General features: G+C 42.7%; 1 protein-coding gene across 1 annotated transcript in view; it reads right to left on the reverse strand.

Annotated features, from left to right (window-relative positions):
* LOC122792856 (ATPase family protein 2 homolog) overlaps positions 1-26,435 on the reverse strand; it is a 1,253,755-nt gene that overhangs the window by 1,024,862 nt on the left and 202,458 nt on the right. The gene's annotated exons all lie outside the window — the stretch shown is intronic.

A 26,435-nucleotide genomic window follows, 5' to 3' on the forward strand; every position in this document is an offset into this window, starting at 1 on the left:
TCTGTCATGTTTTCTTCAGTGTTTATGACAGGACAGACACATGAAGACAGGATGTCTGAGTTCTGGGCTTCTACGCCTGATGGTTTTGAAACTCTTCTTGACCACTTATGGGAGCACAGTTCACTGAAATCTGTGACAGTATAGTGATATTAAGAGAGAGAGACAAAAACCTGCTGTCTTCAGAGTCAGTTCAGTATCCTGAAAGATTAACAGTTACTAGTCGGGGAAAAAGGGTTGACTTAAAATAAAGCAGGTGGCTGCTGTGTGGACAGTGCAATACCTATTAAAAATAATAACAATGTATGACCTGATAAAGTACAGCATTTCACATGTACTCCCTAAAACTCTCACAAACTGGGAAAAAATGCCCAATTCGATTAAGTCCCCAGAAACAATCAAAGTAGACTTTTTTCTGTACCGAAGAGCTATATGTACATTCAGACAGGCACTCAGCAGATAATGAAATGTGATGAGTTGTTACTAAACTTACAAAAAACAGCCTAAAATTTACAGATCCAGCAGATAATAATGACAAATATGGGCTGCCAACAGCTGTTAAAACAGAGCAGTCTATTCCAGAGAGGTGCATTTAACAACCAGATTGTTTACTGACCATACAGATTCACTCAGACACTACAGTAGGGACTGCTTTGACTAGTCGCAAACTAGTGAACATCTACTTCTGCAACTATGTGCGATTTTTCCATGTGAACCAGCAGAAGGGGAAAGAAGAAAATGCACTGTTTATTTCAGTGGTTAAGACTACTGACTTATGTATATTATCAACATTTCACCTTTATTTAGTTTACATACCCAAAACTGCAATACTCCCATGGTGTACAAAAAGCTACAAAACAGTACATCATTCTGTTGCAGCAGCAGACTTGTCATATCAAGGTTAAACATCAACCAATCATATTCAGATTTCATAAAACTTGTATTTTAAGCTAGCAATACTTTCTCAAAGACTGAAAATACTGTAGAAGCACATACGTTAAAGGTGCTTAATGAAGCCCAGCCTGACAGACAGTGGGGCATACCTCTCAGTCTCTTACAGCAAGAAATCTGGACAAAGCAATAAATAACAGGGGGATGAAGGCCCAAAAACAGGGTCGCTTTTGAAATATTGCTCCTACAAACTTAGAAAGTTGATACAATGACAGGTTTTGCATTAGGTAAGGGTATGAAGTTTGAAACTCAAATGTATAATTATTTTCTGATGTCAATCTTTATTAATGAATTGCCTAGCCAGAAAATCTCACTCTCATGAAAAATTGACCAAAATGATTAAGCAAAAACTGGACATTCTGTGAAAATCTGTGTAGTTGAGAGGTATGAGTGAGAGCCATAGTTCCTGGAATGTCTGATAAAAGCTACCTAACTTGAAGTATTCCTGTGCTTATTAACCTATTTCTATGGAAATCAACTTTAATTACAAATAATTACACAACAGGACTTTTGAGTACAGTCACCTCTGTAGTAAAGAAGTTCCCTCATGCAAGTGTTTTTAAAGGTGGTTTTCAGAAGTATCCTATCCTCACAATGTAACTTATTCATTCAGACAGTTGTGCAAACTTAATTTTTTGCAAAAATTCAAATATCCTATTTGAGTGTGCAATAAAAGAATGCAATGCTCCTCTCAACGCATCTCCTTTGTGCAACAACGTTTTAGTAGTTTCATTTTACATTTGTCTTCAGATTGCAGTGCTGATAAGCAAAAATACACTGCAGGAAAAGTAGAGTTGAGACTACAGGTGATATGATGAAGATTAGGCTTTCTACATGGTATAATATGCCATTTTATCACAAATATACTTCACAGAAAGTACAGTTGTGTAAAATCTTACTATAACAGTAGATGTCCTTCTCTTCACTGCTGTAGTATTCTTTATCTAAGGGATCTCCTGCCACGGAGAGCCCAACGTCTGGCCAGTATACCAGAGTCTTTAGTAATTATAGGCATCGTACTTCACATGTAAGCTCAAAGAGTAGGGCATAAAGGTGACATACAAATGAGCACACTCAGAAGTGAAAAAGCCCCAAGAGGGAAACAGAATGCCCATAGGGACAAGGAGAACGTATGAATCCAGAAAGAGAAAAAGGAAAACGAAGGACCCTCAGCCAGGAGGGTAAGAAAAATACAGGTCAAAAGCTAAAATAAAGGGGGTAGGAAGGAGGGAGCAATAACACAGAAGAGAAGGTTATCTACTGTTATGTAAGATTGTACACAACTGTACTATGGACCCTCCATATCACTGTTGCAATTTTCTTTACCTAAGGAAGAGTACAAGACCTCAAGAGGAAGAATGGGAAGAGGAAGGAAAGAACATCCTTCTACAAACCAATGCAGGACAGCCTTGCAAAGCTTGCCCCGACCCTGGATATAACATCCAGTTTGTAATGATTAGTGAAAGTATGAACAGAGCAACAAGAAGAAGCCTCAATGATGAAAATGGTATCCAAATCCTTAAAAAAGTAGCAGAGGAGGCAACTGCCCTAGTAGAATATGCATTGACAGAGAATGAAAGGCATTTTCCATGAAAAGAATAACAAAAAAAAATGGTCGTAAAAATCCAGAAGATGGTTTGTTTAGAAACAGCTAAGACCAAAGCAATGGGATGAAAAGAAACAAAAAGCGGCTCAGATTTACAAACAACTTTAGTTTTATCCAAATAATATTTGAGCTGTCTATGCAAATCCAAGGTCTGAAGAACTTTCTCACTGGCAGATGGCAGAGAAGGAAAGAAGATTAATAAAAATACCTTAAAAAATAAAAACTTGAATAAACAAAACAAAACAAAAAAGAATTTGACCGGCATACACGAGCTTCGTGCTAAAAATGCTGGTTTATTAAATGTTAACACACAAGGCAGAGCAAAACACTATGACTAAGCACTTTCACCTCAACAGGCATCATCAGAGTCATGTGTTTTCATTCAAACACACCTTAAATACTATACATCACTTCCTCTTTTCCAGTGGCTTCAGAAATTTAACCCTTGCCATACCTAAACATTTTCAGTTCTGTTGATAATTTCACTTAAGTCAAGGAATGCAAACATAAAAAAATGCATGAAATAAAAATAATAAAAATGAAGAATAAAACTTCACAAAACTGTAATAACAACAAACTTAAACACCAGAGGACTTGGGACTCTGGAACAGAATAGAGGAAGCTGTCTGTTCAAAGTGGAGGCAAAAATATCTACTACCTAAGGTATACCCCAGCAGTGGCAATGTCCAGGAACACTTCTCTGTGAAGCATCTATTCATGAGTTTGTATGCTGGACCTGCTTAAGGAGTCTGTCAATAGATTGTAATCCAAGTGAATGTAAATTGCTTGAAAAGTCACTTGATACTGGACAGCTAGATCCTAGATCTGAAAAGACAGTCTGTAAAGGCGATAGGACCTGGTGCCCCCTTGCTTGTTGACCTACCAAATCACTGTGGTATTGTCTGTGACACTTTGAAGGGAGTAGGATGAAAAGCTTGAAGAGCCAGAAGCAAAGCCTTCATCCCCTTTACATTAATGTGATCTGACTTCTGATGAGGAGGCCCGAGACCTTGAACCTTGAGGAGGCCAACCCCCACCCCCGTCTGAAAGAGCCAAGTTGGAACTAGAGCTTGAAAAGGAAACCCTGGGTTGAGTGAAAGTTGATGAATCCACCACTGAAACTCGAGCTTGAGACAAGGAAGGAAAGGTACCAGGAAGTCCAAAGGGTGGCAATGGAAGCCACACTGACTTGAGGTACCACCAAAGCTTACTCATATGGAGCCTGGTGAGAAACAGCATAGGAATGATGGAAACCATGAAACCGAGAACCCTGAGACGTTCTCTGTAAGTGACAGACACCAGAGGAAGAAGGGATTGGAAAAAGGCAATTAGAGAGAGCCTTGGGGGCAGGCAGAGATGCCAGCATCAAAACTGTCTGAAGTTTGCAGCCAAGGAAAATATGATCCTGGGAAAGTGTTAGAATTGATTTTTGGAAGTTTATGGTGAACCCCAGACTCTGTAAAAGGAAAGTAGTAAACCTGAAATCCTGAAGCAGAGAGTTAGGTGAAGAAACTTGAATAAGCAGATCATCTAGACAGGGAAAGATATGAATTCCTTGAACCCTGCAAAAAGCAATGACAGGCACGAGGCATTAGGTGAAAACCCTTAGAGCAGTAGAGAGGCAAAAGGGAAAGTAGAGAACGGAAAATGTCAGGAAGAGACAGAGAAAGTTAAACGCTTCCTTGAGATCCAGAGATAGCACAAAGGCCTGGAGTAGAAAAAGAGGAAATAATGTCTGCAGAGACATCTGAAAGGAAGGAATATTGAGGAAGGTTTTCAGCCTGAAAAGATACACAATTAGTCTCCATGTACACCTTTCATGGGACCAAAAACATCCTGGAATAAAACTCCTTCCCTACTTGGGCAAGAGGCATGACTTGAATGGTGCCCTGAGCTAAAAGAGAATGAAGAACCTCTGGGAAATGAGAGAGTTGTTCCTTCCTGAGGAGGCTAAGGAATGCCTGAAAAGGGAGGAAGGGACTTCCAAACAATGAAAAATCCCTGACAGAAAATGGACAGAACCCAAGAGTTTGAAGTGATTCGTAGCCACTTTGGAAGAGATAGGGACAGACAGACAAGGGAACCTGGATGAGGGAAGCAAACTGTCAAACAGAACCTGGCTTGTCCTGAAAAGAAGGTTTCTGGGTGGCAGGAATCTGAGTAGACTTAGCAACACCCACACACCTAAAACCCTTCCTGCCCTTCAGAGGACAGTGAGATTGCCTACAAACAATTGCAGACTTAGAGGGATAATTCCTCTGAAATGTGGGAATAAGAGAAACAAAAATAGGTTTCAGCTCTTGCAAGGCTTTGCCCTGGTCTTAGAGAGACTTAAAGTTCAGCAGCAGCAGATCCAAAAAAATGTTACTATCCAAAGGAGCATCCAAAAGTTTAACCTTAATGTCATCAGGCAAAGCCAGAAAACAAAGCCAAAAATAATGCCTCATAACTGAACCAAAGGCAGCAACCCTGGAAAAGGCATCAGCTGCATCACAACTGCATTTGACTGCATGGCGTGCAACTTCAGAAGTCTATCCCTCACAATCAGGAAGGTCAGAAACTGCCTTAGAATCATAAGAAAGGACAGCCCAGACATAACTGATCATAAAATGCCACCATCCCCTTTGGGAAAAACCCGGTTCCCATGAATTACCGCATCAATGATAGTCAACTGAACACAGAAGGTGTTATAAGAGATCTGGGCACACAGGTTGACAGCAACCTCTCTTTTGACCACTACATTGCCACTGTGGTCAGAAAGTCCTTCTATGTGGCACATCTCATTACTAAGGGTTTTTCATCCAGGAAGAAAGAGATCATGGTCTCCCTCTACTCTTCCCTCATTAGGAATCATTGAGTGCAATGCCACATTTGGCATGTACCTCACTAAATACCTGCAGCAACTGGAGAGGCCGCAAAAGTACCTCACAAAGAGGATCCTAGGTCTTAACCATTTGTCCTATATGGACAGACTCAAAAACTCCAACTATTCTCCGTCTCATACTGCCTACATAGAGGCGATCTCTGCTTGACTTACAAAGCCATGTCTGACCCAGCTCCATTACAACGGTTACAACGGTCCAGAGACCTCAACCTCATTACCACAATCAACAGAACATGCTGGAGGGACAGGTTCATAACCCAGAGACTGCCCATGCTATGGAATAGACTTCCCATAAATGTCAAGCACCTCACTGGCCCTCTTCAAAAGAAATCTTGATGAGTGGATAGGTAATAGAAAATTCACCCCAGGGATCATTCCAGTGGCTCTACTTGACAGAGCCACTGGGAACTTAGGTCGGATGGCACAATGCCAGGGTAATCCTATGGGCTAGGCTTGTAAAGGCTCCAGGGCCATTAGCCTAGTACACACATATGAACCTATATGAACTTGGTATCGATTTCCTTAAAGGATAAACTGACAGCAGTGTAAACTTTTTTGCTCAGCCTTTCCATAGCCCTACTATCCTTATCAGAAGACAACAGCTTGGTATATGGCAATAATCTGGATGGCTTGTCAGAGGTGATAAACACTACCAGAAGGGCATTTATAAAGACATTTGCACTCCTCAGGCAGTTTATAGAATATAATTACACAAACTCCACTCCGCACACCCTCAGATAGAAACAACTCTGATCCAAAACAATACCAAAACAGCAAAATCTTCAGAAGTCAGGAATCGAAAAACAGGAACCAAAGTCAAATCCAAAAGCAAATTCTTTATTCTCCAGCGCCTCGGTGTAACCACCTTTCAAGAGTATATCTTATCTATCTATTATTATATATCTATATATATATATATATATATATATATATAAGAGTTTATAGAATATATCTGGCTTCTTAGGTGCAGGGGAGCTGTGAGTCAGAAGCTACAGACACTGCCAGAAAAGTATCCAGAAGGGCAGCCAGAACAGCAGGAAGAGCAGATGGCTTGGAAGACTCCATTTGTAGGAGCTCATAATATCTTTTCTGAATCTCAGAGACTAGAGAACAATCCCACTTAAAATAATCCATCATATGGGCAATGGTATCCCCAAAGAACAGTTCTTCTGGGGGGAATCTGGACTTATGGAGGAGTCTTCCTTTGAACCGTAGTCCAAGGGATTTGGGAAGAGTAAGCCAAAGATTCTTCTTCTAAGTCCAGGCCCTCAACAGAAGCACCCAATTCTCTAGGCCGACTGAGTGGAATGGAAGGCAAGGGAGGGACAGGAACAGAGACCCCTTGAGGAGGCTTCAATGCCATCAAAGCATTAAATAAACCCTGAGTGAAATATTGTCATTCATGCTGAGGATCAAAAGGGGAAATATGCTTTGCTTTTTGTTTCTTTTTCTGTGGGATGTCCACTCAAAACACCCTCGTATTGTCATACCCCTGTCATGACTCAATAATGGTTACAGAAATCTCCTCCCTAAGATCTGAGGAATCCCCCCCGGTCCTTTGGAAATAAATCAGCCAAGGTTCTCCCTCAACATCATGTACAGACATTTGAAAAGTCTCTAAGGATGTGCAAGAAGCTGGATCCATGTTAGCCAGTAATGGGGTCATGGCAGAGGAATCCCAAACAACCACCAGAGAGTAATCTGGGCTTTCACCAGCCTCAAAACAGACATTCGGGGGAAGCTGGACAGAAGCTGGATCAGACAGCTGGCCCTTGGTACAGGAGGATTCTGCATAGCACCTTGAGCCAGCGACTTAAGCCATTGGTCCTCCAGGTACATGGACAAGGAGGAAAGAGGATTATGAAGGGTCTTGGGCACAAATGCCTGAAAGACAGAGCACTGCATATGAGCGTGGGAAGCACCCAGACAGAAGAGATGCTGGTTATGACTGTCTTTATAGCGAGTCTGCGTCCCACACTGATATTTTCAATTTCTGGATAACAAACACAATAATCACAAAAAATGGAAGAAAGAGAAGAAATCCCAATGGGGCACTTATCTGAAAATGCAGCTTTGTAAACAGCACAGCAGAAGGGTGTTCAGACCAATTGTCAACAATGGCATTCAGACAGGTGGCAAAGAAGTTGTGTGAGCATATGAATATCACCTTTATATCCTATGCCTTGCACAGGGAGTATATGTTAAGTGTACAATACCTATAAGCACTAATGGCTTTGATATACTGCCTGGACGGCGAGCTATCCTTGGCAGGTGATCCCCTAGGTAAAAGATACTACAAGTGATATGGAAGGACATCTACATGGTTTATGCTTTCTTCTCTTAGTGAAGACAACTGGGAAAGGGGGGCTGGATGGTTGGAGCAGTAAGAGAGATTGTGGCATCTTTCTCATCCCTATCAAGGGGCTGGGAAATCACTCGGTGTGGAAATGAATCCTGGATGAAGATGTCAGGGGCCTAGGGGTAGCAGCAGTGTGCTGCGTTAATTTAGTAAATGGAGTGTAATGAAGATGTCTTGTTGTTATACCTTCTAAGACAGAAAAGAAAAAAGGAGCTGGTCCACCTTCTGGTGATATAACCTATACTCTGTTGTTCTCAACCTGCCAGAGACTCAGGGATCCATCCCGTTCCCCTGGCAACATGACTCCTTCAGCCAACACACTGGCCAACAAAGCCACATCCCCAAATGGAAAAAGTCCCTGCCCTGGTACACTGGGGCACACCAGGGACTTCCAAACAATATGCAGCTTAAATAGGGGAGCAGCTGAGGAAGATCAAAGAGGATGGGTTGATGCTGCTGCTGTGGTTGGCTGTGGCCAGAGCCAAGAATTGATGACCAGGTCTGAAGCATTCTTACAAGGACAAGTTCTGGGAGAATAAAACACAGGTTCATAGGTGTGTACTAGGCTAATGGCCCTGGGGCCTTTACAAGCACAGCCCATAGAAGTGCCCCGGCATTCTGCTGCCCGTCGTTAGTTCCCAGTGCCTCTATCAAGTAGAACCACTGGAGTGATATCCCCGGGTGAACTTTCTATTTTCATCCACTCATCAAGATTTCTCTTGAAGAGGGCTAGTGAGGTGCTCTGCTTGACATGTATGGGAAGTCTATTCCAGAACATGGGCAGTCTCTGGGTTATGAACCTGTCCCTCCAGCATGTTCTGTAGATAGTGGTAATGAGGTTGAGGTCTCTGGAGCATGTGGTGCGTAGGGATTGGGATTTCTTTAGATGTAGCATTTCTAACAAAGCTGGGCTAGACATGGCTTTGTAAGTCAAGCAGAGATCGCCTATTAATAGACGATATGAGACACAGAATAGCTGGATTTTTTTTTTGAGTCTGTCCATGTAGGACATGTGTTTAAGTCCTACGATCCTCTTCATGAGGTACTTTTGTGGCCTTTCCAGCTGTTGCAGGTGTCTAGTGGTACATGCCAAATGGGGCATTATACTCTATGATTGGTCTAATGAGTGAAGAGTAGAGAGAAATAATGACCTCTTTCTTCCTGGATGCAAAACCCTCGGTAATGAGATGTGCCACATAGAAGGTCTTTCTGACCACAGTGGCAATGTGGTGGTCAAAGGAGAGGTTGCTGTCAACCTGTGTGCCCAGATCTCTTATAACGCCTTCAGTGTTGAGTGGGCTCCCATCGATGTGGTAATTTGTGGGAACTGAGTTTTTCCCAAAAGGGATGATGATGCATTTTTTGGCATTAAGCTTAAGGACATGGTTTCGACACCAGTCACTGGTCTCAGTGAGGCCTTTGTGTAGGATGTCTGCATCACTTGGGGAGTTAATAATGGCTCCCAACTTGCAGTCGTCTGTGAATTTGGTCAGCCAGAGTCCCTCCGTGTTGGCCTGGACTTCTGAGAAGTAGATGCCAAACAGGAGAGGACCCAGGACTGATTGCTGTGGGACTCCACTCGTGACTGGTCGGCAGTCTGAATTAGAGACCGCTACTTTCACACTGTGGGTTCCATCTGTGAACCAATTTGCAACCCACCTAACGATATAGGGGTTGATGCCTAGTCTGCGGAGTTTATCAATAATTCCTGAATGAGGAATGATATCAAAGGCCTTGGCCAGGTCGAGGTAGGCTGTATGGACTACCTTACCTTCATCCACTGCTCTGGTGACTGACTCAAAGAAGTCAACTAGGTTGAGCAGGCATGATCAACCTTTCACAAAACCAAATTGTGTGGGATCTAGAGTTTGGAGATTCCCTATATCCTTGTTAATTAGGTCCATGATGATGCGCTTCATAGCCTTACATATTAGGCTAGTCAGGCGAATGGCGATAATTTCCAGGGTCTGTAGTCGCTCCTCCTTTATGGAGAGGGATGACTGTAGCAGTGCTCCATTCGGTAGGGACAAAGCCTGAGGTGAGGCTGTGAGTGAATAGACCAGTTCACTTTGTAATTCATAGAGAATACAGCCAGGGGATATTGTCGGGTCCCATGGAAGCTGCATTCTTGGCCTTAAACAATGCAGCTTTAACCTGTGCTGCAGTAATGCTGGGTGCCTGGCATTCTTCCGGTATTGAGATTGGTCCTTTGGGGGGAGAGGGGTAAAGTTTTCACTAAATCTGTCAGCCAGTATGTTGGCAATATCTGTTGCATCAGTATAGGAGGAACCATTGTGCAGTAACTCAAAGCAAATCTGGGTATTGCCATGGACATTCTTGATATAACTATAGAAGGCTTTGTGGTTGTTTTTAGTGTCTGTCGGAATTCTGCCATCATAGCTAGCTTTGGAGGTTCTGACGACGGATCTCAACTTTTTGTTGAGGCTAACAAGGGAACTTTTCCAGTCCTGGGACTTCACCTTTTTCCTGCAACAGTTTCTTCCTTCTGTTGTATAGTTTATTAATGGCAGGGGGCCACCACACTGGCTTTCTTTTTTTGGAGGAAAGCGTCTTGGTTCTATTGGGTATGGCTAGTTCTATGCATTTATGTACATGTTCATACAGTGCATTGGTGTACAATTCAGCAATCATGCATCTATTTTCCATTGGCATGAGTGCCGTGAAGTTAGGCACCTCTGTTTTTAGGAGTCTAAAGTCAGCTTTGGAGAAGTTTTTCATGGTGGATACCTTTGCAGAGGGTGTGGGTGAGATGCAGATTTCATTGGTGATTAGTTTGTGGTCGTATCTAACCAGGAAGGAATTGACTATTGGTGTAGAGCAACAGTTGCCCATGTTAGTAATAACCAGGTTAAAGATGTTGCTTCCTCTAGTGGGAGTAAGAATGAGCTGGTCCAGGGCATTGGAACTGATGAATTCCAGGAAGTGTTGGGCCAGTGCATTGGTGCATGAGTAGTTTTCCCAGCCGATGGAGGGGTAGTTGAAGTCCCCTAGTATGAGAGTGTTGGGGTGGATCTTAACAGTTTCCAGGGTGCTTAGGAATGTGAAGTGAGAGTCTTGGGACATGGTTGGGGACCTATAGCAGGCTATGACCTGAATCGCTGTCTTACCCTATGTTAGTTGTACCTGGAGGAAGTGTACCTATTGTACGTGAAAGCGCTTGTTTTTTAATAAATTCAATTCATTTTGCATCGTGGAGGTCTCCATTTGTTTTGTTTTGTTCTGTGAGTATCTCAGATGTGTTATGGTGGGCTACTAGTCTGGAGGTGTGCATATCCTTTATGAATATGGAGACATTACCGCCTTTGGAGCTTCGGTCCATGTTCTGGGGCCAAAAGGTGTGGAATGAGTTATAGCCTGGTAGCGCAGGGGTGCTTTCTGCTGCTTTAAACCAGGTCTCCTTTACAGCACAAATGTTGATGTTCTCCATTTTGAGGAGTGTTTCAAGCAAGTGCATCTTGAGATTTAGACTTCTAGCGTTGAGCATCATGACCCTCAGATTGCATTTATTTATAGCCGTTATAGTGGTAATTTGGTCTTTGGAACACCACCTAAAAAGGCACTGTAGGGGTGGCAAGAGCCTTAGCCAGTACTCGGAAACCCAGGGGTGACAGATGCAGGCCATCTCTGGCAAAGCATCGAGGTCTGTCAATCATGTCATCCCAAGCAGACAGATACTGGATCCCCTTAAAATGACACCAGAAACTTAGCCAATTGTTGAAGTCAATCATTTTCTGTTTGCACTGTGGTATCATTCTGGGCGATGGTAGGATGCTGCTCAGGGCTAGAGTCATACCTGCCTGGGCCACATAACCTGAGAACTCCACCATGCCTCTTTTCATGCAGTCCAGGAAGGTGCATCTCAGGTCATTCACACTCACATGGACAATGACAGAGTCATAGTTGTACTTGTTGTTGTTATGTGTCGGATTTTGGCACCTGACAGACAGCTGACTGTTACCTTCTCCTTATTCAACCTAGTGAACGGGACATCAGTGTGCCTCACTATTGAGTCACCTATAATTACTGTATTGGGCAAGCTGTTTTGCCTTAGGTTGAGGGGCACACTGTGTAGGTGAGCTATGTGTCTTGTGGTTTGTGCTGTGTTGTGGTGGTCGAGTGCATTTCTGCCTTGGAGGTCTCAGCTGTTTGGGTAGATTTCTACTGAGAGTCTCAGCGAAGGTGGGTGTGTGGTTTGTGTTTTTATGTGATGGCGGGTGCTCTGGACTGCTATGTGTTCCATGTGGTGTGGTGCAGGTGTTGACCTTCTCCTCTTGACCAGCTATTCCGGTCTTGGCTGGAGAGTGCATGGCTTCCAATTTAGAGATACAAACTTATCTCTTACAAGTCTGTGTGTTGGGAGGTAACAGGAGAGGGTTGTCTGTGTACATGAGGCAGCTGCTACACTGCCTCAGAATGCCCAAGTTCACCAGGTTAATAGGAGAAAGTACAGGAAACTGACCTTTAGACATGCCAGGAGGGATGGTCATCATTACTAAGTACTGGAGCTGTTTCCTTACAGGACGTCTAGTGCTGATAGCACTTATGTGTGCTACAATAACTGCTACAAAAAGCCTGATGAAGTGCTAGGTGAATACGCTAATTAAAGTGCAAGAGAGAAGAGAAAGTTGAAAGGGATAGAAAAAACTGCCAAAACAGGCAATAAACTACAATTTCCGAGCCAGAAACCACTCCTGTTGTGGTAGATAGGCTACCTAGTGCTTACCATTCCCATTGAAAAGCTGGAAGGCTTCCCTCTAACAAAGAAAGGTCTGGGGAACTCAAACTTACAAAACAGTCCTGGATACAGCAAATCTGTATCTGGACTACTCTAGTAACAGGAAAGGCGGAAAACAAACTTAGAACCTTTTTTTTCCAGAAAAAAACAGTTAACTTCTAGCTGGAATACCTCAAAAAAGGGTTTAAAACTGTGTAGCTGAAGCTCTGGATGCTGTATTTAGACTATGCTACTCAATTTTAAGGTTAAGATCTCAATAAGAAAAAAACTCACAATGAAGTACAGATTAATCACTTATAGTCAAAAGAACAGCACTTGCAGTATGAAAAAATACAGTTAAACAGCAACGAAATGCAGTAAAATGCTGTTAAACAGTAATGAATTACAGTAGATACCAATGAAATAAGTTAATCAGTAGATTGCTTTGAAACAATAGCTCACAAATCACAATATCAGACAGCACTAATAAAGCAGTGATTCAGTAGAATACTGTCATCAATTTAGTAAGGCTACCAACAAGCAGTAATAAATTTGGCAAACAGCAAAATGATGTAGAAAGAGGTACATTTTTTTATAGTAGAAAGCGAAGAGACAGAAGATAATGTCGTGCCCAACAAAATGACTGCAGCAAAAAGAATAAAGTAATTTATTTTCTCAGCAACTACATCATCACTTACAACTCAACAGAATGTACAATAATTTTAGAAAATTCGTATTCAAAAGTAGAAAGTGATCAATTTTGCAGTGTTTGCAGCAGCAACCCTAGTCTCTGAAAAGTCACTCATATCAAATTTAAAAAAAAAACAGCACTGATTCAAGAGCAGTAGTGTTCATTCTATCTTTGCCGCAAAGCAGTGAATGAACTCTGTCAACTGCAAAGATACTATAAGAGTCAGTATACCAGTACTGCCTACATGTGTTCTGTGGCCATAGAGAAGAAATATAAATGTTGTGTGGAAGGTGGTACAATAGTATGGGGTCCCGTGGTTGCCAATGGGTGCTACTTAGTCATGGTACTTGAGGAGTGAAAGTTTTCCCCTCCTGCACAGGACTTGCTCCAGGTTAGATCATTTGTTCAGTCAGGGGCAAGAGTCAGGATCCCCAAGCTATGGCCCATTCTTTCCCGCTCTGGGAGCCCATTCAGTCCATTTGTTTCCTCTCTAGCAAGAGTCTTGTGGTACGCACTGGGCCTGCTTCAAGTCTTGAGGAGTAGTGTTAGATCAGGGTTTTTTATTGTGAAATTATTTATGAAACACTAAAAGAAAAGCTAGCAGTAGTTACTAAATTAATTATATCAGCAGCAGAATATCCTTTTTATTGGCAAGCAACAGCAGAAAATGACAGCAACTCTGCAGTCCTGCTACAAAAATACCCTCATACCCTACAGCAGAAAATTCAGACAAGGCTAAGAGCCATTACCTTTTTTAGCAAATAAATATTACCTGTCTCAACAGTTCCTTTATAAAGGGACTCGTTATGTTTGTAAAAACAAATGGAAAAGGTTCCTAATTCACCTTTTTCACACCAATTTAATACAGAGGCCAGGTGTGTGTAAGTGGATTGTTCAAGATTTTATGAGGAAGGTACATATTTATACAGGATTTGCAGTTTACATCAACACTGTGCAGCCAGAGACTCATATGATCAAACTTCAACTTCCTGGATATCTATCTGTCAGCCCAACGAGCAGAGCTGGAGTCTGTGCTATATGCTATAAAGAAGTATGGAAGCAGTCAAACATTATTAAGAAAATTGTCACACAAGCAGTATGCAGGCCATAAGAGCCAGTGAGCCCTGAAATAACCCAATGTGTGCTTTAAATCAAGCCAACACTACCAGTTTAGTACAATTCAGTACAAGGATGCTTTCTTTACTTCAGACAAACAAGAAGGTATAAGTACTTTCGTTCCAAAAATTAAAGCAGGAACTTCATCAGCTACAAGGAAATTAAGGAAGTAAATTGTTTTAAATAGCATATCTTACATGACATCACTTCCTGGATTGGTGAAAACCACTCCCAAGTCTGAAACAGTCTTCTGAAACAGAAGTCTAAAACACTTGGGGTTACCACCTGTCTCACTTTGCGTGGGACAGTCCCTCTTTGGGCAGTTGTGTCCTGACAAAAAAATTTTAAAATGGCAAATGTCCTGAGATTTTAGGGCAAAATTATTTCCTATATTTTATGTAATAGTTGTATAAAACAGTTATTCTGTATCTAAAATACCTAAACGTTATAAGAAAAGTACAGTTTTGTACCTACCATAAATGTAGATGTTCGAGGATCCACATTGCTGCAGTCCTAACTATTGGGTAGTCCGCTGTCCAGTCGGCCCGAATACCAAAGTTCTTGCCCCAGATGTCAGAAGACCCTAAAAAGACAAGGCCAAAACACACCAAACATACCTGCACCAAAAACATATACAATATATACAAAGGTACCAGAATATAAACTCACCTACACAACCACCCCTAAACACAGAGGGAAGGAGGGAGGGTGGACTGCAGCAATGTGGATCCTCGAACATCTACATTTATGGTAGGTACAAAACTGTACTATGTTCTTCATTCCACATTGCTGCAGTCCTAACTATTGGGTAGAATCCCAAAGCAGAGGAAAGGGAGGCTGGCAAATCATAAGGAAGCAGGAGCTGATAACATGCCTTGCAAAATAGCTGTGGCAAAACCAGCCCTAGACTTAGAGTAGAGAGGAAGGTGGTAATGCTTAGAGAAAGTATGCACTGAACTCCAAGTAGCTGCCTCCAAAATATCCTTAGTTGCCACCCACCTTAGAAATGCTGTTGAGTGGCAGTAGCCCTAGTGGAATGAGGCCTAATCCCAGCTGGAATCTCTTTGCCATGATGGGAATAACAAAATGCAATGCAAAACCCAATCCACCTAGAAATAGTTTGTTTTGACACAGGCTTGCCCTGAACTCAAAGCAAAAGAAACAAACAACTGCTGAGACTTTCTAAAATCCTTAGTCCTGCTTAAATAATAACGTAATTGCCTGTGTACATCTAAAGTGTGCAAAATCTTTTCCCCTTTATTTTGGGGATCTGCATAGAAAGTAGGCAAATGAATAGTTTGGTTTAAAGCCACACTAGAAACCACCTTAGGCATAAAGGAAGGATTAATACCCTATCCTTAAAAAATCAAAAGGCTCAACCGCCATAAGGGCCTGTAACTCAGAAACCCTTCTTGCAGAAGTAATGGCCAACAAAAGCAGTCTTCCATGACAAGTATTTCAGGTCAGCAGTAGCTGCAGGCTCAAGGTTGTAGAGTAAGTTTCTCCAACACAAAATTGAGATCCCAAGCAGGAGTAGGAGCTCTAAGTGGGGTCTTATATTCTTTGCCCCCTAAGAAATTGCTTGAATAAAGGATGTGAAAACAATGGTGGGTCACAATCATAGTGAGCTGAAATTGCTGCAGCATGAATCTTAATGGAAGAAAGACAAACCTTTGTCCAATAACTCAGTAAGATATTGAAGAGCCACACTCAAATTAGGCTCCAAATAAATTTGTGCTGCAGTCCAAAATAAAAATCTCTTCCATTTTTCTGCATACACTTTCCTTGTACTAGGTCTTCTGGCTTCCATAATCACATTTAAAACTTGTTGAGGAAGTTGAGACCTGCTGTCTTTCAAAACAGAATATGCCAGGGTGTTAGATGAAGAGTTTGAAGCTTGACATTGAGCAGATGACCTTCCCTCTGAGACAATAGATGTGGAATCAAGGGTAAAGGCCATGGAGGCTTCCTTACCAGACTCCTCAGTAATGGGTACCAGTGCTGCCGAGGCCAATCTGGAGCTATTAAAATCATCCTTGGCTTGTCTTGTCTGACCTTTAGAAGCACCTTTGGGAGAAGAGGCAGAGGTGGAAAAGCATACACATGAAGATTTTTCCAACTGAAAGAAAGAGCATCCACTTTCCAAGCTGTGTGATGAAACAAAACTTTGGCAGCTGGTGGTTTAGTGGAGAAGCGAACAGATCTATGTCTGGAGTTCCCCATGACACTGTCAATTTTGAAATACATGAAGATCCAGTTTCCACTCGTGGGGATCCATGATTTGTCTGCTTAACACATCTGCTAAGGAGTTCTGTGCTCGGCAGAAACCTTGCCTGAAGAGTTAGTTGCAAGCTGAGCGCAGTCTCCCATAAAATCATTGCTTGCCTGCACAATGGGTAAGAATGTGTTCCCCTTGTTTGTTGATGTACCACATGACAGTTGTGTTGTCTGTTAGAATCAACACCTGCCCTGGAAGAAGTAACTCCTTGAAAGCCATTAATGCAAACTGGACTGCTAACATCTCTTTCATGTTGATATGTAGATGCTGTAGTCTGGCAGGCCACTTGTCTTGTATCCACTTTCCATCTAGATGAGCTCCCAAGCAATGTCTGAGGCATCTGTCGTTAGAATCTGACTTGCCTCTGGCCGGTCACAGAGAGTCCCTTGTTTAGGTGACATTCCTGAGCCCACCACAAAATTCCTTTTGAATGCAAGGTATTATTTGAATGACAGTGTCCAAATCCTGGCAGTGCTGTGTCCATAGATTTTGAGATACCACTGTAGCTTCCTCATATGCAGTTTGGCATTGGGAAGCACCAGAATACAAGATGCCATGAACCCTAAGGCTTGAAGGACTGTCCTTGCAGTCAGCCCGGACTGAAGAGACAATTGATGGAAGTAACTGGAAAGATTCTTTTGTTTCACCGGGGCTCGCAAGGCCATCTGCTGGCTGTATCAGTCACACACAGACAAAGCACATGTCTTGAGAGGGTACTAGACTGGACTTTATTTCGTTTCACAGAATACCCTAGGCATCTTAGCACTGCTATGACATATTCCAAATGCTGTAGAAGGTCTTCCTTTTCTTGAGCCAGAATCAGGCAGTCGTCCAAGTAAGGATAGATTTGAATTCCTTTAGCCCTGAGTAAGCTATCACTGGAGCCAGAACCTTTGTGATAGATAAGCCAAAGGGCAATGCAGAGAACTGATAATGAGAATTTCCAGCTCGACTTTCTGCAACTTAGTCGTATAGGCACATGAAGGTAAGCTTCCTTGAGATCTAAAGTTACCATCCAGTGATCTTTGCCCAGTAGAGGTAAAAGCTGTTGTAACGTCAACATTTTGAACTTTGGAATGTCCAGATAAGTGTTGAGGATAGATCCAAAATTGGTCTCCACGTGTTCCCCTTCTTTGGTACTAGGAACAGGCGAGAATAAAATAGGCCCCTTTCTGGCACAGGAGGAACTGACTGAATGGCTCCTATTTGGTAACAGAGAAATTTGTTTCTGTTCTTTGTAGAGGAATGTCTGGCATGCCTTTGAAAGGAGGCAATAAAACCTGTAACCGGTGAATGATATCCAGAACCCATTTGTCTTGGGTAATTAAATCCCAATTTTCTGTGAAAAGAGACAGTCTTCCTCCTAGAGGTGGAAGGTACTGGCAGCTGAAAAGGCAGGTCATTGGGTCTGCTACGAAAGGACTGACCCTGCCAGTCTGAGCAGGTGAACTCCTGTTCTAGGCCTAAAGAACCCTAGACCTACCCCTAGACTGGGAATCATAAGCAGGATAAGTCCAGCTGCACCTGCAACAGTTTGCATAGACTTAGCCTTGTCCTCCATTTTCTTTAAAACTGCTTCTACAGGCGAAAAACAACACATCAGACTGTAAAGGCATCCAAAATCCTTGTCTTAACATGCTCAGCTAAGTTCTGATCTAGAACAGAACCAGTGGCAGCCACCCTGGAGGAGGCCTGCACAGCATCAAAACCAGGAATGTTTACAGTTTACACACACTAAATCCTGCAACTCTTTACACTCAATAGCATCCACCTTAGATTTCAACTGTGAAAGAAGATAATCTGATATTTTAACATGTGAAACTGACAATGGCTAAAAGTTTCTTTCCCCATCTATCCAGCCCTTGCCTCTTTATCAGGAGGACAGGATTTTTAACAACTGAGGCCCCTGAGAGACAGTGTCTGCCCTAGGACTCTACTCTTAAAGAATACCTATCCGGTTTAACTGGGGCAGGAGGCAAAGAATCAGGATTCAGGGAAGCCTCTGCAAAAATCTTCCACCACATTCAAAACAGGAGGAATAGCTAAAGGCCTAAAAAATTCCTAAGCCTTTTATCAGAGAAATCTTGACCTTCCCATTTAGAAAAATGAGGAGAAGCTGAAGGAGTAGAATCATCCACATCAAGAATAAACTCAGGTTCCACCTAGGGCCCTTATCAGGAGGGCATAGAACCCCTTATCATAGTAATCAAATCCTCTGCCATTTTAAGCATATGTTTCCTGAAGCACTAGGAGAAAGGGAGGCCCTAACCACGAAGGAAGAACAGCCACCTGAGAAGCCCCCTCAGCCTGGCCTTTCCTGAGAGGATACAGGACTACACTAACCTGGCACAGTCTAAAAATCTAGCACAACAACAACGGTATGGTAATCTATGAGGTATCTGTTTCCCACAAGAAATACAGTTATTCACTTTTCATACTGAGGCAAGAAAAAAAATCTGCATCGACAAGACTGAGGATATGGCCGGTCATGCGACTGCAGCAATGTGGAATGAAGAACATCAGAATAAGCAACTAAAATGCTACAAGAAAAAGCTTGTATTTAGGCAAAAAAGATAAGTTCTATCCTTTGTACTGACTGTGGGTATGTGTCGGCCTGTAAAATCTGATGTTTGTGCCAAAAATGTCCCACTTTTGACATTTGAAAAGGTGGCAACCCTATGTGTCAGCACAAAACAATATAAATATCAAAGTATAAAAATACATATAAAAACTGTGCAAATGTCAACACCCTAAACTATATATTATAAACAAAAGAATAAATGTTTATATATAAAAATAATTTTAAGATGCTTTTTTTTAAAAAGTATATATATATATATATATATATATATATATATATATATATACATACATATAAACATAAAAATAAAATATGCATACAGTTAAAAATCCATTCGGAACAAATGAATAAATTTGATGCACATATACATACAATAGGTATGGAGGCCATTTATAAAAAACATTTTTGTACCATATCCATATCTAAAGGGAATGTTTCACCTATCAAGAGCCCTCAATTTAAGCAGACCGCTTATGGAAAGGCTGTCATTTAAGCCTGGCCAGTAGGTGGCATCACGTCATAACTGCCATAGCAACTCAGCTATTAAACATTATTATTGACAGCTCCTATGTGGTAACAGCCCTTACCATATATTTGGAAATTTGGACTGGGAGAGGATTTGTGGACAGCAAAGGTAAGCCTTTACAGCATGCAGCAGTTCTGAAGGAGTTAAATGACTTGGGGTGGAAAAACAGAAATAAATGGACCATCTGCAAGGTAAAGGCACGTCAAGTAAGAGACAAAATCTTCATTTTATTGGCAATTCCATAGCAGATGCAGCAGCACAAAGAGCTGCCAAGGAGGGGATTCCTTTATATCCAGTGCAGTGGGATGAGATTAAAGTGGAAGGTATAACAGAGAGGAGCCAAGTAGGCTCAACAGTTGAGACAGACCTGGCAAACTACCAAGACATGCAAGGGGGGATGTTGATGAAAGGGCACAATGCGAAGTTGCCAGTCCAGTCCCTGGAGTAAAGTTGTATGTGTATAAAACAAAACAAGGGGCACTTTTGCCCTATGCGCCAAAATTATTAGCTAAGCAGCTAATCAAGTACAACTATTAGCTACTAGGTCACGTAGGTTTTCAGAAAAGTTGGCCTATCGTAAAGTATAAGTTTTGGAATCCTCAGCTGAAAAAGCTATGTAAAGAAATTCAGGAAGAGTGTATAATATGCCTGCAGACTAACCCTACGTTGAAAAAACCTCAGTTGCAGAGAGTGCTAGTTTCAGAGGGAGCATGGTACAGTACACAAATAGATTTTGCAGGACTTCCTCCAGCAAAAGGGGGTTACAGATACTTGTTGGTAGTGATAGACACTTTTACCAAGTGGGTGGAAGCTATTCCCACTAAGGACATGACAGCAAAAACTACAGCATCTGCATTATGGAATAATGTTCTCTCACTGGGGATGGCTCCAGATCATTGAATCTGACAACGGTACTCAGTTCACAAGTCAGGTTATGAAAGAAGTGTGTAACCTGTTAAAGATACAGCAGAGATTCTATGTTCCATATCACCCCCAATCTAATGGAACAGCAGAAAGAATGAATAGGATCATTAAGGAGAGACTTGCTAAAGTTTGTATGGAGAAGGGACCTAAGTGGGTCATGCATTTGCCAGCTATTTTGCTGGGAATAAAAGCATCACCTAATGCTAAGTCAGGAATTTCACCTTTTGAGTTAATGACAGGAAGAAAAATGTCATTGAATTTTCCTTTTGACCCATCTCTGGGTTCACAACCTTCTTATTGTACAGTGACGCATCATCAGGGCTGGTTACATGCTTTGCAGGAATCTATCAACAACATGAGTCTATTTAATGCAGGCAGGATGTACAAAATGTTAGGAGATCCAGCTGACATTTGTTCAGTTGAAACAGGGCTGTTTTGCTTCAAATTGGGAAGGACCATACACTACAGTCAAACAGGTACGGTCTCTACTGTATCAAATCAAGAGGAGTGATAAGAACCACAGAGACAAGAAATGTAAAGCGTTACACATTGATCATGTGAACCTTGTTAAGAGTACGGATGCAAATCCAAAAAAAATGATACTGCTCTTTGTGCTTTACAAGTCGTGATATAGAACAGATTGCCTGTTTTGGATTTTTGAATAAAGTCTTTTGAAATGGCCATCTGTCAAAAGCAGCCATCCAGCCTTGTACAGGAGATGGGTGAGGGAAGCATTTGGAAGGCTTAATTGTAAAAGGGACACAGCAAAGGACATTGGAACTGTAGGGAGGCCTTTCCAATACCTCAGCAGTGACTGGAGATGAAGGAGTGTAGGGCTCACCTTGATATTGCTGCTTGGCTTGATTGTATACTTCGCAAGATCTGGGATCCTTCATTCATCTAGCACAACTGGACTACAGGCAGAAGAAAGTACAGTTGTGTACACTTACCATAAATGTAGATATTAGAGTGTATTCACTGTTGCAGTCATTACAACTGGGTTATCTGCCTGCAGGCTGCCCTCAGCCGGCCTGAATACCAGAGTCTTGGATTCCTGCATTGGATGCTGTCTCCTCTTCCATGACGTCAGGTCATCAGGGCTATAAAACATGCAGCCGACGCCATTACATCAGTTTTTCTTGCCCCAGATGTCAGGTGCCCCCATAAAGGGAAGCAATTATATGTTATGTTACACCTCCAACAAAAAGCAAATACACCAAACAAGAAGGAAAGGTAGAGCCAAGAGAAGTTAGGGGGCTGGAGGGAGGGTAACCAGGACTGCAACAGTGAATACAATCGAACACCTACATTTATGGTAAGTGTACACAACTGTACTATGTACTTCATGTTTCACTGTTGCAGTCATTACATTTGGGTTGATTCCCTAAGCTAAGGAAGGGAGGAGGAAGTTAGAGAGCATTAGGGCCAGCTATTAAGCCCTGCAAAACTGCAGTGGCAAAACCAGCTCTGGATTTAGAAAAAATAGGCATGTGGTAATGCTTGGTGAAGGTATGTACAGAGCTCCAGGTAGCAGCTTCTAGGATGTCCCTGGTAGGGACTCCTCTGAGAAAGGCTGTACAGGTAGATGCAGCCCTGGTGGAGTGAGATCTAATCCCTTGTGTGGTAGGTTTTCCATGGTGCAGTGAGATCTAATCCCTTGTGCGGTAGGTTTTCCATGGTGCTTATAGCAGAAATGAATGCAATGGGCTATCCATTTAGAAATTGTTTGATTTGAAATGGCCTTCACCTCTGCCCCTGCAGCAAAACCAACTAGCAGCTGTTCAGATTTTATGAGAGGCTAAGTCCTGTCCAAATAAAATCTAAGTTGTCTGTGCACGTCCAAAGAGTGCAGTATTCTCTCTCCTTTGTTTTGTGGATTCGGGAAAAAGCTAGGCAAATGAATGGACTGATTTAGGGCCACACTAGTCACCACCTTGGGCATAAAGGAAGGGTTGATCCTGAGGGAGACCCTGTCCGCAAGGAAGATAATGAAGGGCTCCACTGCCATAAGGGCCTGTAATTCAGACACTCTTCTAGCTGAAGTGACAGCTAGAAGGAAGGCTGTTTTCCAAGAAAGGAATTTCAACTCTGCAATTGCAGCTGGTTCAAATGGAGGGAGAGTGAGCTTTTCTAATACAAAGTTAAGATCCCAGGCTGGCGTAGGGGCTGGACTGGGGGTCTTAAAATTTTAGCCCCTCTGAGGAATTGCTTTAACAGTGGGTGAGAGAAGAGGGGTGGTTCAGTATTATAACATGCTGAAATGGCAGAGGCATGAATTTTGAGAGACAAAAAGGATAGGCCCTTGTGGAGCATTTCTGTTAAGTACTGAAGGATATGAGGTAAGCTGGGCACCGTAGTACCCATCCCCAGAGCCTGGCTCCAGGAACAGTATCTTTTCCACTTTTCAGCATAGGATTTTCTAGTACTAGATCTCCTAGCTTCCATTATGACATCTAGCACCTGCTTATTGAGGGATGCTATTGGAGAGCTCAATGAATTAGCCAGGCTGCAAGGTTCAGAGTTTGGAACTGAGGGTGCAGAATCTGGCCCGCCTGCTGGGACAGCAGGGAAGGCGTCTGAGGTAGGTACCATGGATCCAGCAGTATCATACTGCGCAAGAGAGGGTACCAGTGCTGGCGAGGCTAGTCTGGTGCAATCAGTATTGTCCTTGGTTTGTCCTGTTTGATCATTAAGAGGATCTTCAAGAGGAGAGGAAGAGGGGGGAAGGCATAAACTGAGAGGCTTTCCAAGGTAAAGGACAGGGCATACACTTTTCAAGCTTGAGTGTGGGAAGTCCTTGTGCAGAATTTTTCCAATTGGTAGTTCTGAGGGGAGGCAAACAGGTCTATCTCTGGAGTCCCCCATTTTTTCCTCAAGAGGTTGAATATCTTTGGTTCCAGTTTCCATTTGTGTTGGTCCATGAGATTTCTGCTTAAGTCATCTGCCAGAGAATTTAGCTTGCCTGGCAGGAATTGAGCTTGTAGGTGCACTTATTAGCTTAGGGCTGTGTTCCACAGAGCCATGGCTAGTCTGCAGAGGGGGTACGAGTGGGATCCCCCCTGCTTGTTTATGTACCATATAACTGTGGTGTTGTCTATCTTTACCAATAACTGTCTTGGAAGGATATAGTCTTTGAAGGCTGTCAGGGAATTCTGTACAGCTAACATTTCTTTTTGGTTGATATGCAGGCGCATCTGACTCGGGCTCCATTTGACCTGAATGCACCGCCCTGCCATGTGAGCCCCCCATGCATAGTCTGATGCGTTTGTATTCAGGGTTTGGGCGGCAGGGGGTAGATTGAAAGGGAGCCCCTTGTTGAGGTGGCAGGCCTCTGCCTACCAAAGGAACTCTGTCTTTATACAAGGAATGATATAAATCATTGTCTCCAGGTCCTGAGAATGTTGACACCATAGGCTTTTTAGATATCATTGTAGTTTCTTCATATGCAGTCTTGCATATGGAATTAGTAGAATGCAAGAGGCCATGAACCCCAGGGCTTGCAGGATTTTCCTTGCAGATAGCTGGGTCTTTGTGGCCAGTAATCTGAAGTAAGCTGTCAAATAAACTTGTTTCTCTGGTGTGAGGTAAGCCATCTGGGAAGTTGTGTTCAAGCTTGCTCCCAGGAATACAATTTGTTGGCAGGGTACCAGATGAGATTTCTTTTCATTTATGGTGCACCCCAGCGAGGTCAGAAGCTTCTTTACAAATGCCAGATGTTTTAATAGCATGTCCTGGCTTTCTGCCTGAAGTAGACAATCATTCAGGTATGGGTATATTTGAATGTTTCTTTGCCTCCAAAATGCAATGGCTGGAGCTAGACACTGCGAATACCCTGGGCACAGTAGATAAGCCAAAGGGAAGTGCAGCGAACTGACAGTTCATGGAGCCTGCTCTGAAGCATAGGTATTTCCTGCAAGATTATCTTATGGGAATGTGCAGGTAAGCTTCTTTTAAGTCTAAGGTTGCCAACCAGGCTTCTTTGCATACCATAGGAAGCAGCTGTTGAAGTGTTAGCATTTTGAACTTTGGGATTACCAAAAATGTGTTTAGAATAGAGAGGTCCAGGATAGCACACCAGGAGCTGCCTTTTCTGGGTACCAGGAAGAGTCTTGAGTAAAAACCTTGTCCCCTTTCTTCTGCTGGGACAGGCCGAATAGCCCTGATACTTAGAAGAGAGAGAACCTGCTGTTGAGCCTCTGCCCAATGATTTGGGGGTAGGTCTGGCCAACCGTTTGGGGTTGGTAAGGTGTGGAGGTGCAATCTGTATCCTTGGGAGACTATATTTAAAACCCATTTGTCCTGGGTAATGAGTTCCCAGTTTTTTGCATGCAGGGAACTCATTCCCCCTAAGGGAGCAGTCAGTTGGGCAGGGCTTGGAAGGATTAAGGTTAAGTCATTGTGACATTTTTCCATAGAGGCGTGTCTTCCTACTTCCAGCTTTAGAAGTGGGAGCCCCCCACTGCTTAGGCCAATGCGTGCCTTGAGACTGTAGCCTAGGTGGTCTTCTATTCCTGGGTTTGGACTGAGAAGGCCTGGAAGAGACTGGAAAGGACCAATTCTTAGAAGGCCACTGCCTACTAAATCTGGGTGGTTGTACTTGCAAGAAATCTGTAACAGTTTGCATAGATTTAGTTTTTTCCTCCATCTTATTAAGGACTTCTGCTTTGTTGCCAAACAGGCGGTCTTGCTTTAAGGGAGCATCCAGTAATTTAGCTTTAACATGATCTGGCAAGGTTTGTTCCTTAAGCCAAGCATGCCTTCTAAATACAGACCTAGTGACAGCAGCCCTGCAAGATGCTTCTAAAGAATCAAAACCACATTGCAAAGTATGTTTACCAACTTGTTCAGCAGAATGCGTTAAATCCTGTAATTCTTTATGTTCCGCACAGTCAGGAATCAACATTATTTTCTGTTTAAGTAGTCCCATAATATGCTGCTGATACTTTAACATATGAAACTGGCGGTTTAAGGCCCTAATGGCCAAAGTAGCAGAAGTGTATACCTTCTTACCCCATCTGTCCAAGGCCCTGGAATCTCTATCAGAGGGGGTAGGGTTTTTGGCAGTAGTAGCCTTAATTCCTTTAGGTCCTTGGGAAATGGTCTCAGGGTCCACAATAGGATTCCTGAAGAGGAACTCGTGACAGTCGGGTACTCTGTAATACCTGTCAGGTATTCTGGGAGCTGGGGGTAAAGTGTCTGGGGCCAGGTTGGATTCCAAGAAGGCATCATCCACAATGTCTAGAACAGGAGGGATAGCTAAAGGCCTGTGTTGATGGAGGAGTAAGAATACCCTGAGCCTCTTTTTGGAGTCAGAGTAATCCTGGCTTTCCCAGCGGAAATGCTCCCTAAGAGTGTGCAAGGTTTCCCCAAAAGAAAAATCTTCTGGAGGGGAAGCAGAGGGAATGGAATCCTCTGCGTCAGAATCCTCATAGGCAAATAAGGGCAAATCCTGGAAATCAGAAGAAACAGAAATTTCAGAATCCTGATCAGAAGAATCAGAAGGAAAATCAGTTTTAGGTCTCTTAGAGGGGGAAGGTTTGCTTCCCCTAATTAAAGTAATAAGGTCTTCAGCCATTATCATTTGTTTTTTAGGCATATGGGCCTGACCATGCGGTTTGGACGTCAGTTTTCTAGGCGTGGGTCGAGTTTTAGGTCTTGAAAAGGATGATGGCGTCTGTGTGAAATGCAAGTCTGTAGGCCTGAATATAGCCTCAGAAGCCAGTGCCTGCACAGCGGCAACGGACCCATCCAAGTTAGAGACATCCACATGTTCCATAGTCGAAGAAG

This window comes from Protopterus annectens, chromosome 2.part0 (genome assembly GCF_019279795.1).
Source record: "Protopterus annectens isolate FY-2018-M chromosome 2.part0, PAN1.0, whole genome shotgun sequence".
Taxonomy (NCBI): Eukaryota; Metazoa; Chordata; order Ceratodontiformes; family Protopteridae; genus Protopterus; species Protopterus annectens.